Source organism: Bombyx mandarina, chromosome 20, assembly GCF_030267445.1.
Source record: "Bombyx mandarina strain Sakado chromosome 20, ASM3026744v2".
Taxonomy (NCBI): Eukaryota; Metazoa; Arthropoda; class Insecta; order Lepidoptera; family Bombycidae; genus Bombyx; species Bombyx mandarina.
The window spans coordinates 7,533,876-7,548,591 of NC_143226.1; the positions used below are offsets into that span (position 1 = coordinate 7,533,876).

The 14,716-nt window shown below is 38.5% G+C and overlaps 1 protein-coding gene across 2 annotated transcripts in view; it reads right to left on the reverse strand.

Moving 5' to 3' along the window:
* The window catches only part of LOC114249418 (oxidative stress-induced growth inhibitor 1), a 50,621-nt gene that overhangs the window by 35,218 nt on the left and 687 nt on the right, over positions 1–14,716 (reverse strand). The window lies entirely within an intron of this gene.

A 14,716-nucleotide genomic window follows, 5' to 3' on the forward strand; every position in this document is an offset into this window, starting at 1 on the left:
TAGGCCGTCATTTCTTCTGAAGTATGCTTTAAGGCTTAATTTTTGCTTATTGGTGCTCACAACATGGATTTCTCCCATAACTACAGCCCACTGATCGCGTTTCCGATCCGGTGGTAGATTCTGCGAAGCACTGCGCTTGCTTAGGGCCAGTGTTAGCAACACTCCCGGTTTGAGCTCCGTGAGCTCACCTACACGTTAAGGAGAAGCTGCAATAGCCTCTCAAGGCTATCAGCATGGGTAGGAAAAAAATGGATTTCGCTAAGCTCAAATCAAAACAGATTTATTCGCGGAATGAACTAGATAGCGGTGCCGATCGAACGAACCCATGCGGCCTAGATTCTACACTTGATAAAAATGTTTCTATTGATTAATAAAAATGACGGTGTTATTGGATTTTATCAGCATATCGTCTGCTTATCAGCGGTCCATTGATAACTGTTAGCACCTCATCACAGGAAGCTTTATCAAATAACAAGATTATATTTGTTTACTTCCTACTGTGACATTTTATATTGATTTTATTTATTTAGTTTTATTGCTTAGATGGGTGGACGAGCTCACACCCCAACCGGATGTTAAGTGGTTACTGGAGCCCATAGAGATCTACGACGTAAATGCGCTATCCACCTTGAAATAAGTTCTAAGGTCTCAAGTATAGTTACAACGGCTGCCCCGCCCTTCAAACCGAAACGCATTACTGCTTCGCGGCAGAAACAGGCGGGGCGGTGGTACCTACCCGTGCGGACTCACAAGAGGTCCTACCACCAGTAAACCGCAATCGTGCTGCCATTTCTCGGGAATCGTGCTGCGTTTCGTTTAGCTACCAAATTAATTACCGTCACCGACATATATTTATTTAAGTTCGCCACCCAAGATTGTCTTGTTTGGATTGAAAAGGGGGTTCGTGGGGAAAACGGCCACCTGATTGACTTAGAGTTGTGATTGTGGAAGTTGCCTGGCTAGGGGACACGACTGGGACTGGCTAAGTTCGCTGTGACTTCGTAAACTAAGCTTAAAAGTTCAAAAAGCACACCAAGCGCATTTCTTTAAAGAAAATCATATGCGATAACTTAGGTACAACAGCTTATTGCAGCGTTGATCGTAACTACGTGAGATACATCGTAAAGAAACACAAAAACCTGTTGTCAGACAAGATAAGACAGCCAGACACCCGACAACACGGCACTTTGTACCGTCAACACGAAATTATCTGTTTAATTAAAACAATCATTAGTGTAAAAACGGAGATCATTATATTTATTAATGTTTCAATACAGATAGCATCGTGTTAATTTTTTTTTTTTTTTTTGTTGCTGTTGACATTTTACCTCAGTAATTTTATTTCATTGTTTTAAATGAAGCTCTCGACTCGACAATTATTTTTGGAGCGCGCAACATGGCAACACTCATTTTTTCAAGTTTGTTTAATTAATGATTTTATTGGGTTTTTTCAGACAGGTTCCAATGCTGGCGATGTTAATAACAGTGTCGCATTATACAAATACCGCTTCTTTTAAAACAGGTGTGAACTTAAGTATTATATGAAACGCAAAATAACCTTTCTTAGTCATATTGTAATTATGTTGATGGTATGATAGAATACAATAGTTCTTATAGAATATTCAATGCACATCAATAAGTTTTGTGTATCGTATCGTTGCCATAGCAACGGAGTCGATTTCAATCAATTTTGTTTGTCCCTCGTAACGACAAATGGCCCTCGTATCCGACTGTAGCTAATAGTTTTTTGGACAAATCTCTTTCCCGACTTTACTTCTTATTAGACTCTTAGACTCGATAACAAATATAAGTTTTACGCTACAATAAGCCTTTTTTATCTATTTCTGATTGTCAAATAAATTAAATAATAATAATAATAATAATAAATATTTACTAACAATCACGCTACGTTAACTGGTCCCGTGATAAGTTCGTAAAGAACTTGTGTTACAGGTAGGTACCAGATAACGGAAATAAATGTAAGATTTTTATTATACACATACACATATTTAATATACATCCATAACCCTGGAAAAGACATTTTATATTTATCATACAAATATATTCCCTTGGCGGGATTCGAGCCCGCGACCCCCTTGTGTAGTGACCATGTCACTTACCACTACACCAGACGGTCGTTTTATGATATGTGTTTACAACATTTTAATAGTACAATTTTAATATTAATGTCGCGTTTGTACTTGAATTGGGTTTTCACGGAATCGATAATATATCGAGTAATTTTCGATTATTCCACGAAATACACGGACCATCATTTATTAACGTCACAGCATTGATATATAATCTATCTATTAAAAAAATACTAGAGGTCTCGCAGTAGTCGAAATTCGACTATAATTAATTGAAATTGTAAGTTTGTACACTATTATGATTGTATTTTATACTTCTTTAATCACAAATTTCGCCATTATAAAAAATATTAACAAAGACAAACAATATTTAATCTATTCTCTATTTGACAACAGACGTCAAGAACAAAAGTTTGACAATAAATAGTATGCATGCGTGTGTGCGTCAAATACATGGTATGTAGTGTGTGTATTGTTTTCTTTATTGATTTAATGTATCTTTTATGCATTATTTTTAAAAAATATTAGCATTGTGCACTTCTTCTCTATATTCTCTATAAGTATGCAAAATTTCATACTCCTCCGTCCGCGCAATTTTCGTAAAAAGGGATACAAAGTTTTTGCTTCACGTATTATTATATAGATGGTTTTTTAATACAAAAATAAAATATGTTTTTTTAATACATCAATGCGTCACAGTGAGACAGGCGGCTCTATGATTCGATTTGAAAATAAAAACTCGTATTTCATAATATCGAGTTGTGTTGTTTTGTTATCGTATTTCAAAAGCACGTTGATGACAGTACTCTCTTTATGAAATTTTCGATGAGTCTTCACAACGATGCGGCTGTAACTCAGTCATAGTTATGACGCATTGGATTCGGCCTTGAGATCAACAATTGCTTATGATTTATTCGCATAGAGCCAACTAATCGCATGATCTTGGTGGCCATTTGAAAAAGGGTTTTACGTTAGGATGTTACGAATACCGTGGACTGCCAGGAGAACAAACGAGTCCATTCTGAGGCAGCTAGACATCCGAAAAAGGCTCTCGTCCATCTGCCGGGAACGTGTTATGAGCTTCTTCGGACACATCATGCGGTCTCCCGGACATAAATTAGAGAAGCTCATAATTACGGGTCGCATAGAGGGCAACTGCGCCGTGGGCAGAACACCAGACAGATGGTCGGATTTAGCAAGAGAAGCAATTGGTGGTAGTCTGTGCCGTGCAGTCCATGCTACCCATTATCGAGCACATTGGAAGTACGTCACATGTGGTCGCGATTTTACTTGGACTCTCGCGCTGTTCGAGGCCACCAGAACTCCTCTATGATGTTCCCGTGATGATTGTAGTTGTCGTGGCCTGAAGGATAAGACTTACGGTGAATTCGTACGTAGCGATGCACCGGTGATCGAATCCCGCTGGCGGGTTTTTTTCATTTTTCAAATGAAATACGTACTTAACAAATGTTCACGATTGACTTCCACAGTGAAGGAATAAACATCGTGTAATAAAATCAAACCAGCAAAATTATAATTTTCGTAATTACTGGTGGTAGAACCTCTTGTGAGTCCGCACGGGTAGGTAACCACCCTGCCTATTTCTGCCGTGAAGCAGTAATGCGTTTCGGTTTGAAGGCCGTGGCAGTCGTTGTAAATATACCTTATATCAAGGTAGGTGACGGCATTTACGTTGTAGATGTCTATGGGCTTCAGTAATCTTGTGGGGTGTGAGCTCGTCCATCCAACTAAGCCATAAAAAAAATCCGTGATTGTTAATTGTACTTTTTTGTATTTAATGTTTCGCATTGTTTATTTATTTTATGTACTCTACAGCATACTCTCTTTCTCTCGCCGGGAATCTCCCGCGCGGTCTCAACTCTCAACGAACCTTCCATACTACGTACCGGTACTACGTTCGTATTATCGTGCATAAATAACGCCTTGTTCCTTCGTGCAAATCTCCGTTTTCAATAATATTGCCTACCAATCATGGATGACCGCTGTCAAGTTTCAAAGATGCAATCTAGTCGAATTTGAATTATGTGTCAGCTCAACAAAATCGAGTAAAGTGACGTTTTTTATTGATTAGTTGGAGGTAGTCCGGTTTTTGCACGCACCTCTACCGTTCACCTGTATAAGGCAGGTCTCTATGGCTTGTAATCATCATGGATTCCGATTTAAACGATAGCCAATGTTAGTAGGGTTAAGTTGCTTAGCTTGCTAAATGGATTGACGTTATTCTGTGTCCTACATTTCTACACGAATAGACGTCATTCTACATACACATAAGACACATTACCATCCAAACTAACAAGCGGAAGTGAGTTTGTTTGTTATGCTTTCACGTCTTAGCTACTCTGTTTTTTTTGGTTCGAGGACTTCCGCCTACGCATTGAGTGCTGTAGGCTACGTCGCGCCATATCGGAGCTGAATCTTTTAAAAGCCCCTGTCAGTCAACAATAAATGCCCGCGCCTCAGATAAGGTAGAATTAGGAAGCTGGAAGCAAGGCAACGAGTATCGTCCGAAGCGAATGTTTCCTCATCACCCTACCCCCACAGGATGCGGAACCGGCCGTCCTTGACTAACAACACTTGGAGGGCTAAAATTGGGGCAAGATCCCTATCCCGATCCCCACTTGTATGGCGAGCACTGAGAGCAGGAGCGCCCTCTCTTGCACTACACTGCTTTTGCAAGATGGTGCATTAAAAGATTTTCAGAATCGGCCGCCACGACTCGATACTGTCAAACTTTTCGGCAGTGATAAGTCGATTTCTGCGATGAGACCGCGCATTAATTTCCCAAAATGATTAAATTAAACTTAGTTATTGTACCTGGGTCACACCATACTCAACTCGCCACTGGATCTGGACGTGCGAAATAATTATGCACTGATTGCGATTCTTTCATTTACTTATGTTTCTCGGAACAATCTGTTGCTAGTGTGTCGTTCTATACGTTTACTTTAGTACTCAGAACCATGACGCCGCGTATTCAAATTTTTTATTAACAATGATCATGTGAGTTCGCGAGTCACACACGACACTAAAATGCCGCCTCCCAAACTTGAGACATGATTCCGAAGCCTTTTTTCTTGGTATAACAACGTGCCCACTATTCAAAGCCGGACGCATTACGGCTTTGTGGCAGAAATAAGCGGGGTGGTGGTTCCGGTGCGCGCATACTTATTATATTATGTCTTTTACATAATTCCATATAAACACAACTTACTATAATACTATATAATCAGAAAATTGATCGGTACGTACATGTGTACGTCACAATTAATACCACGCCTCTACATGGCGGAACTTATGCTTCGATCGTTAGCATGCTATTATTATCTTTCAGTTCGTCTTATACTTCATTGGTATAGCTATAACATAGCATCGCTTAGCGAAGATATTTGTGATTACTCGACTTGATGTGTTTTAATCGAACCTAATTATTTATTTAGGTAAAAACTACAATAGTTTCTTGCCCTTGTAAGCAGACGTGCATGCTGCCCACCTGATGTTGAGTGGTTATCGTCGCTTATGGACGTCAGCAATGCTGGGGCACAGCCAAGCTACTACCTACCGCTTTTTTTTAAACCTATCTATGCTGGTAGCCTTGAGAGGCTATTTCAGATTCTCTTTGACGTGTAGGTAGGTGAGCTCACGGGGCTCAAGCCGGGAGTGTTGCTAACATTGGCCCTAGCAGGAGCAGTGCTTCGCAAAATCTACCACCGGATCGGTAACGCGACCCATTGAAAGATCCGGCGAGAAACTCAGTGGGCTGTGTCTATGGGTTAATTCACTCGTCGAGCCCTTCATCGCAAGCGACGGGTTCGGTGAGGACTATGCCCGGTGCTTGAGGTACCTAACAGCACCGTTAATGGATCGGGAGGATCCGTAACGACGTGTTTAGGGCGACGTCGACTGTTTACCATTCGGTCCACAGGATAGGGTATGATACCACTCTCCGTAAGCCTCGTTTGAATATTCCTCAACCTCTGAGATTATATTTGACACAAACAATAATTTACTAAATTGTTGTTGGCCTGCATTGAGCCTACAAAGATGGTGCCGCATGAACGCTGTCTTTATTAATAACAGCGATTATGCGGTAGTCTTAAGATATTCATGTTCCCTAATAAACTATTGGAAAACTATGCTATTTATAGTAGAGATTAGCTATGAAACATACTTAATCGATAACATCTACATGACCACACTAGATTATTGCAAGTCATCCTATCATTAAAAAAATAAAAATTATAAACATAATTACGTCATTTCATGAGTTTTTGTTTACCTTCACGACCAGACATAAGACTTTTCGGCGTAGACATAAAGGCCATTTCACTATTGCAATATGAGATCTAGGGAGTTCTGATAGATTATGCCCGTTTGTTAATCACAGTCATCTTTTTTTTATTGCTTAGGTGTGTGGACGACCTCACGGCCCACCTGATGTTGGTGAGGTCATCAGAGCCCATGGACATCTACAACGTAAATGCCGCTACCTACCTTGAAACATGAGTTCTAAGCTCTCAGTTTTTATAGTACACCTACAAGTAATACCTACTACTTCCCTGCCACCCTTCTTTCCGCTAACAAGAACTTTACAATTTGTTTGTTAACCCAACCCCTAATAGTTTCCTTAAGATATTTAGACTCAGAGATGTGGTCTGCAACCGTAAGCCATACCGTACGTCATCTTGTGTGTTTAATCATCAGCACTACAACATTAGAAATATATTCACGAGCGCTCACGGTTAGCAGATCGCAATATATCCGTGTCAATGTCTTGGTTGATTACATTGTTTCATCAAATAGCCGTCGTGTAATGGGTAGACCAGTGATTCTCAACCACTGTGCCGCGGCACTTATGTGTGCCGCCAAATTTTGCAAATATATAATAATGTTAATATTATTAAATTATATCATTTAAAAAGAAAAATATTTTTAACATGAATATATATTTAAATCCACAAAAAAATAAATTATTTTATTAGTGCCAAATTATGATGAAGCGGCGTGCATAGCAATAGGAATATGTCTCAAGTCGGCGCACACTTGCCACTTCTGCGTACAAAACGTGTTGTTTTAGTGATAGTTGGGATTCACAAGATGTTGCATAGTAGTTACTGCACCTTTTCTTTCGTTAAAATTGGCAAATGTATGTGATTCGGTAGCAAGTAAATAATTTTTATCTTTTTCTTTGTGTGCCGCCAAATTTTGAAATCGTTAAATATGTGCCGCAACCAAAAAAAAGGTTGAGAATCACTGGGTTAGACTAATAAAAACAACATTTCCCATGTGAATATAATCAAGACATGACATACGTCATACGTAATACCTAATCCAAATTCCCGTTCAACAACCGAGCTTCTGACGTCACCTCATATCACTGTTGATATTACGTGTAAAACGACAGACGTTGTCTAAGCAGTCGCCGATCGGTTGCTGTCGGAAAAAGAACCTTGACCGTTCGTTTGAAAACCCAATTAGCTTCTACAATCTTTCGGTTCATTGACCTAAACTAATAGGTCAGTGTGCTAAGTGAGAGTTTTTTAACGTTCTCGATAGCGTGAAAGTTAACTCATATTTGTATGGAATGGAATCGTGTAAGAGTCGTATTCCAAAAGTTCACTTAATATTGCTTTATTTGTAACTCCACTTGTACAATCTTTAGATATCTGCTCACAACTGAATACACTGCTTTCTGTTCCGTTTTTTCAGACTACCGCCTTTTTTATTATGTCACGTCCCCACTACTGCCATTGCTCCCACCAACAGTGTTGCTATTTGGCAATCCGATAATTGCCTTAACTTTAATATGAAACATTTTATTATTATTTTACAATAAACCCTACAACCGTTTGCGTACGTTTGCCCCTAGGGGCGCTGTTCCAACTGCATACAAAATTGAGTTAACTTTTACGTTATCGAGAACGTTAAGAAACTCGCACTAAGCACACTGTTATGCGTGGTTATACGTAAAGGATGCCGCAATTTGTAATTGTATTTCATAGATTTTAAACACCACAATGTAAACTCCATCTTAAAGTAAAAGGTGGAAGTGTCGTTTATAATCACTGCTATCAGACTTTACGCCCAAATGCTGTTGGTAGGACCACTTGTAAGTCCGCGCGGGTAGGTACCACCACCTTGCCTATTTCTGCCGTGAAGCAGTAATGCGTTTCGGTTTGAAGGGTGGGACAGCCGTTGTAACTATACTTGAGACCTTAGAACTTATATCTCAAGGTGGGTGGCGCATCTACGTCGTAGATGTCTATGGGCTCCAGTAACCACTTCACACCAGGTGGGCTGTGAGCTCGTCCACCCATCTAAGCAATAAAAAAAATATGCATTGCTTTGCAGCATTTCTAACCTAAATATTGAAGACGAAAGAAACCGAACCGTATGAGCCTCAAACATGCCCTAAGAAGGGTTTTACGGGTTTTATTGTATGACGCTATGTTATTTACTTATTCATTCAACTTTACTTACAAGAGTGGTCAAACTAGAGTTAACAAACAGTGAATAAGTTATTAGGAGAACGTCTTTATCGCGCGAGGAATGTAAATATTTAAAGTACTCTGTCGATTAGGAGGGAGGAGTTCGGCATGTCAATTGTCAATTGTCAGTATAGAGTGAAGTGTAGTGAGAGAATGTACATTGCCACGTTGAGAGAGACAATTTATTTGGAAACTGTAAGTACAGGCGTGGTCATACTCGCGAAGATTAAAAATAAGCCGAATACAGTTAATAAGAAGGCGGTCGAGTTTGTTCAAAAGGTCTGCATTCCAGTCAAAATAAAAAAGCACCATAGTCAATTAAAGCTAGGATTAAAGCTTGTATAAACATTGTTTTTATCTTGAAAGGAAGATATGGCTTAAAGCGATAAAGGACGCGGAGAATTCCAGTAAGCTTCCGACCAAAGTTCAGCCCTTGGACCTTCCAATCTAGCGTCGAATATATGTAGTAAATTATAAGCTTCAATATATTATACATTTACAGACTTTTAAAGTTTTTTATGTACGTAATCTAATATACAAAATATACGTATTGTGATATATGCGCGCGTTTATAGTCGATCGTGTTTGTGTTAGATTTGTTACTGATTGATTGTTTTACTGTCATTGGCAATCCCAGGCATGTTTTAATTTTTAGTCACATTGCTATCATCATATCACAGGAGCTGTATGTGTAGTTTTATCTATTGTTTTATTTTTATTGCTTAGATTGAGTGTTATCCGTATGTACATACAGCGGAGGGTGGCCGGTTTTTAGTGTTTATACCTTACAAATTCTAGATTAGTGTGCTTTGAGAGTTTTTTAACGTTTTCGATAGCGTAAAAGTTAACTCAATTTTGTATGAAGTTGGAACGTTTGCCTACGTCTGCCGCTAGGGGCGCTGTTCTAGCTGCATACAAATTTGAGTTAACTTTTACGTTACCGAGAATGTTAAAAAACTCGCAACTAAGCACACGGTAGGTCTAACTTACCTAATTGTTACTACAACGGGTGTCTTCTTATTTAGGTCACTAAATTTGAAAACCAATAGATACTTTCTTACTTAACGTCTTCAACATCGGACTTAAAACTACACTTTCTTCTCAAAATTCCAAAATATTTAAGCAGATTGATTGCATTTATCATCTAGGTCATGGAATCAATAAGGCTTTCTCGATGCAACGAACTAGGCCAATATTTTTGATATCTTGTGTGCTAGATTTTTCTTTGTTATCTTACATTGCCAGACGAGGAAGCTGGTATAAGCAATATGGCTTGTCCAAATAAATAGCAATCAAGGACACGTTTCGACCGAATTTGAATTCTATTTCAATTCACCATAAGGACCTTGATGGACATCGTGATAATCTTGATTTAACGGTAAAAGAAATCAATCTATCTATCACAGAAGTCCCGTAATCCAATTCGATGAGTAAATTAAATATTTATCGATGACATCAGCCTGTGACACGACTCCGCGGCGTCGTTAGGTGTGTGTTTACGTAATAACAGTTTGCAGGGCGTCGACCGTCACATATTAATCATGTTTTAACATCTCCTTATCATAGAGCCTAGGTCAGTCATCGGCGACAATTTGATTAGCCGGTTTTCATGATAAATGATCTACTGGTGGTAGGACCACTTGTGAGTCTGCGCGGGTAGGTACAACCACCCCGCCTATTTCTGCCGTGAAGCAGTAATCCGTTTCGGTTTGAAGGGTGGGGCAGCCGTTATAACTATACTTGAGACCTTAGAACTTATCTCTCAAGGGGGGTGGCGCATTTACGTTGTACATGTCTATGGGCTCCAGTAACCACTTAAACCCAGGTGGGCTGTGAGCTCGTCCACCCATCTAAGCAATAAATAACGCTTTGGAAAATTTAAGGGCTACTATACCCATGCTATGAACTTACCAACTGCTTATCGATTGTTATTAGGGAAACGGCAATGTATTGTATTCCCTTGATTGAGATGCAAAATTGGAGCAGGTCCACAGAGAATAAATAGTAGGAATAGTGGTGTCGATCCGTGATTTCAATCCATTAATCTCAAAGGTGTATTTACGTGTGGATACCATAGTTTTCTTTATTAACCTCTCATCTCTAAAAACGAGAACATAAACATTACTTTTTTGAGAGCAGTTTCACCTTTTATGATAACAGAAGTATGTCGATATATTAATTAAATATTCTAATGATTTATAGCTTCGTTAAATTGCTTTTTTAGACATATCTATTAAGGGATGGTCTCAAAAAAAAATTAAAAGTAGTCATTATCTCAGCCTGTCCACTGATGAACATGAACAAATGAAGAGTAATGAATTATATATTCTGCAAGTGCGCATTTTTTTTATTGCTTAGATGTGTGTATGAGCTCACAGCCTACCTGGTGTTTAGCTGTTACTGGAGCCCATAAACATCTACAACGCAAATGCGCCACCCACCTTGAGATATCAGTTCTAAGGTCTCAGTATAGTTACAACGGCTGTCCCACCTTTCAAACGGAAACGCATTACTGCTTCACGGCAGAACTAGGCAGGGTGGTGGTATCTACCCGCGCGGACTCACAAGAGGTCCTACCACCAGTATCATTATGCAGCTCGACTGTTTTTTTCACTGAGAGCCCAAGATGGGTGTCATTAGTTATTTTCACGATTAAGTTGGATGAAGCCTGTAAAATCGATAGACAGGCTGTGCTCTGCTGATGTCCATGAGCGATATTAACCACTCAGCTGATCCGTATGTACGTCTGGTTGCAAGAGCAATAATAAAATCGTTGATACAGCCTAGCGCCGTAGCGTTCACACACTTAAATAAACCAGCACTGTTTTATCGTCAGACCTTGATAAGGACGGGCCTCGCCAATCCACCAATCGATTCGCGGTTTATTGGAATTTTGCATACACATGTCGGCTTTTTCTTTTAAGTTATTCAGAATTTTTACATTGTCATAGGCAATACACTATCTCCTCTACAGAATGTTTGCAAGTATTAAGGTTGTATTTTTTTAGAAATGAGCTACGTGTGTATGATTGATTGTTTTTTTAAGCGGTTTTGTTTCGGCAATATGTGTGAGAATCTAAGAATGCCATATTGAAACGAAGGCCAATATGGATTCCTGACTCTGTTCCCAAAAGACAGATATCCCACTTTCAAATTAATCGGCTCGTTATCATCAATGTCATTTTTTTAATAAACATATTTTGAAGATACCGCATATAGATATAACATCCCTATAACACGTTCCGCGTTTTAGGAAATGCGTCGTAGGAGTATTCACGCATAACGCGCTTGTAGGATCACATATAACGCATTATGTATACATACCTATAAATAAAATTGGAGTGTCTGTTTGTAATATTGAAATAACCGTTTTTATTACTTGCATATGAATATATATACAGTACATACACCAAAATAACATTTTTTACAATTTTTGTCTGTCTGTCTGTTTGTTCCGGCTAATCTCTGGAACGGCTGGACCGATTTTGACGAGACCTTCACTGATAGGTAGCTGATGCTATAAGGAGTAACATAGACCACTTTTTTAGACTAGCTTCGCCCCGCAGCGTCACCCGCGGTACACCAATAACCGCGGGTAACATCGCGGGACTCAGCTATCAATAATAAAATTTAATGTTTCCGAAGCGAAGCGAGGGCGGTTCGCTAGTGTACAAGTATAATACGACATAACCAATGTTTTACCATTCACAAACTAGAACACAAAATTAATAAATTAAATTCCTTTAATTTTATAAAAACAGAATTGACACAATGTACAAAGGTACGCGAAATCAATTATAAACTGTACAAATCATTATAAATGTCACTGTACAGAAATACATATAACGTGTGAAATCCCCGCGTTATATGGAGGAATGCCCGTGTTAAACGAGGGATGAAAATCGCGTAATATGAAAAGGCGTTATAAGAGTACCGTGTTATAACGGAGACTACTGTATTGTCGGAAACTGTAATTTATTATCGATTTCTCCACTATTTAATGGATGTTATTATACATATAAACCTTCCTCTTCAATCACTCTATCTTTTAGACAAAATCGCATCAAAATCCGTTGCGTAGTTTTAAAGATTTAAGCATACATAGGGACAGAGAAAGCGACTTTGTTTTATACTATGTAGTGATGAAGAAGTAGGTTTAGTTTAAAAACTTTGGACGGTTTAGTGTTCAGTGGGGTCAGGGTGTTGGCGGTATTTGCACCTCGCGCGAAACCCGTCTTTTCGCCTCCAGTCTGCCTCACCCTAGACTATAAGGGTCCGTTCACACTCGGAGAGCATCGGTCCGCTTTTTTCTTTTCACACAGACCGGATCGTACACGTATGAAGATTGCACAAAGTGGGAATGAGTTGCTCGCTCCGGGTATTTCAATATTGCAATAATTGTTACGTTATAATACTCATTGTAAAAAATGAATATTTAAAAAAAAATCTAATATTTAAAGAAAAAAAAACGTGCCCGCTGAGTTTCTTGCCAGTTCTTCTCAGGACGGAGGCTAGTTTTTGTGAATTGGCGGTAGTTCTTTTTGACGTTCAACAAGTATGTACTTTCATTTATGTTGAATAAAAATTTTTTTATTTGATTTCATATAGAATTGGCCGGAGCGGAGCCGCCACCTATTTCACGGTTACGCGAGCGAGAAAGAGGGCACAATCAGAGGCGGTCGGCTCCTGTTGTTGTACTAGCATTCTTAATGATGAAAACAGTGCACATGCAAAAATTAACTTTACTACAATTATTCAAGACTCTGTTTCTAACGTGATACAAATCTGCTTCCTCTCCGAGCCGATCTGTGTGAACGAACCCTAAGGCGTGGGTTGAGCGACAGTGGATTGTAGTCAACCCCGACATGCCCCACCTACCGCCCCCCAACGCGTAGAGAAAAGGCGATTCCGGTTTGATTTCTGGCATTATGGTTTACCATTGATACCTGGACTTCGTGATTCAAGGTGGATAGTATACACGTAAACGATAGACATACGCGTACCCGTCTATGGACTTCGATAACAACCAGCAAGTTGGGCATGAACTCCCTCACCTTTCTATTTGTTTTCCCTACCTGATAGCCTATGCAGCCTTTCCGGCTACGTGCAGACGGGTAGGAGACTTCATGGGGTTAACCCTATGAGAGAACTGGCTAACAATAGTCCTAGCAAGAGCAGTGCTTCACAGAATCTACCACCAGATCGGAATCGCGACCCACTGAGAAGATCAAACTGAGTGGGCTACCTGTCTATGCTATGTTTTGAAAATAAATACTTATAATTGCTTATAATTTAAAACTATATTTTTTCTTTATTTTTTTAAGGATGTACTAATTTTATATCTATTATATTATTATATACATAGAAAATTATTTAAATAGTTTATACTTTATAATACATGTAAATACATATAATATAGCTTATATATAAAACATAGATTTTATTGTAAGACCTATACTCGGCAAATAAATTATTTATCTGAAGCATTTTAATCTTGTACTCATTTTCAGTAGTTCTGAGACAACATCTATCAGAGTTTTTTAAACACTTAATGATCTGTCAATTTATTCAAATTAGTATGTTTATGGACAAATGCAAAATACTATTAAAGTTATATTTTAAGTACATTAAAGTTGTTTATAAATATAAAGTTGTATTTTTGACATTATTTACCAACCAAAATAATACAGGAAATAATCCTAGCCTAGGATTCCATTGAAAGAAGAGCGTTTATATCACATAAAACACTTTTAAAGCATTTTAGTATGGCCAATTGTGACATCGCACAAAAATATGCTCTATGAGTATGAAGAGTGAAAAAGCTGCTTAATATGTATCAATCAATTTAAAGTAGAGAGCTATATATTTGATTGAGTTTTTTAATGCATGGATCACTGTGTTTTGATGATCTATTTATTTTGTATAACATTTAATCGATTTATATTTCACTGCATGGCACATCTCTTTCTTTTTCAATGTTTTAAGTATTAATAATTTAAATTATTGAATACAAAAGGTTTTCATGTTTTTTTTTGGGTTATTAACAGCTGCATAGTTTGACTACTTTGAAAATCTTGCACATTGAATGTTTGCACTTAAATTATGTGTACATGCACTTTC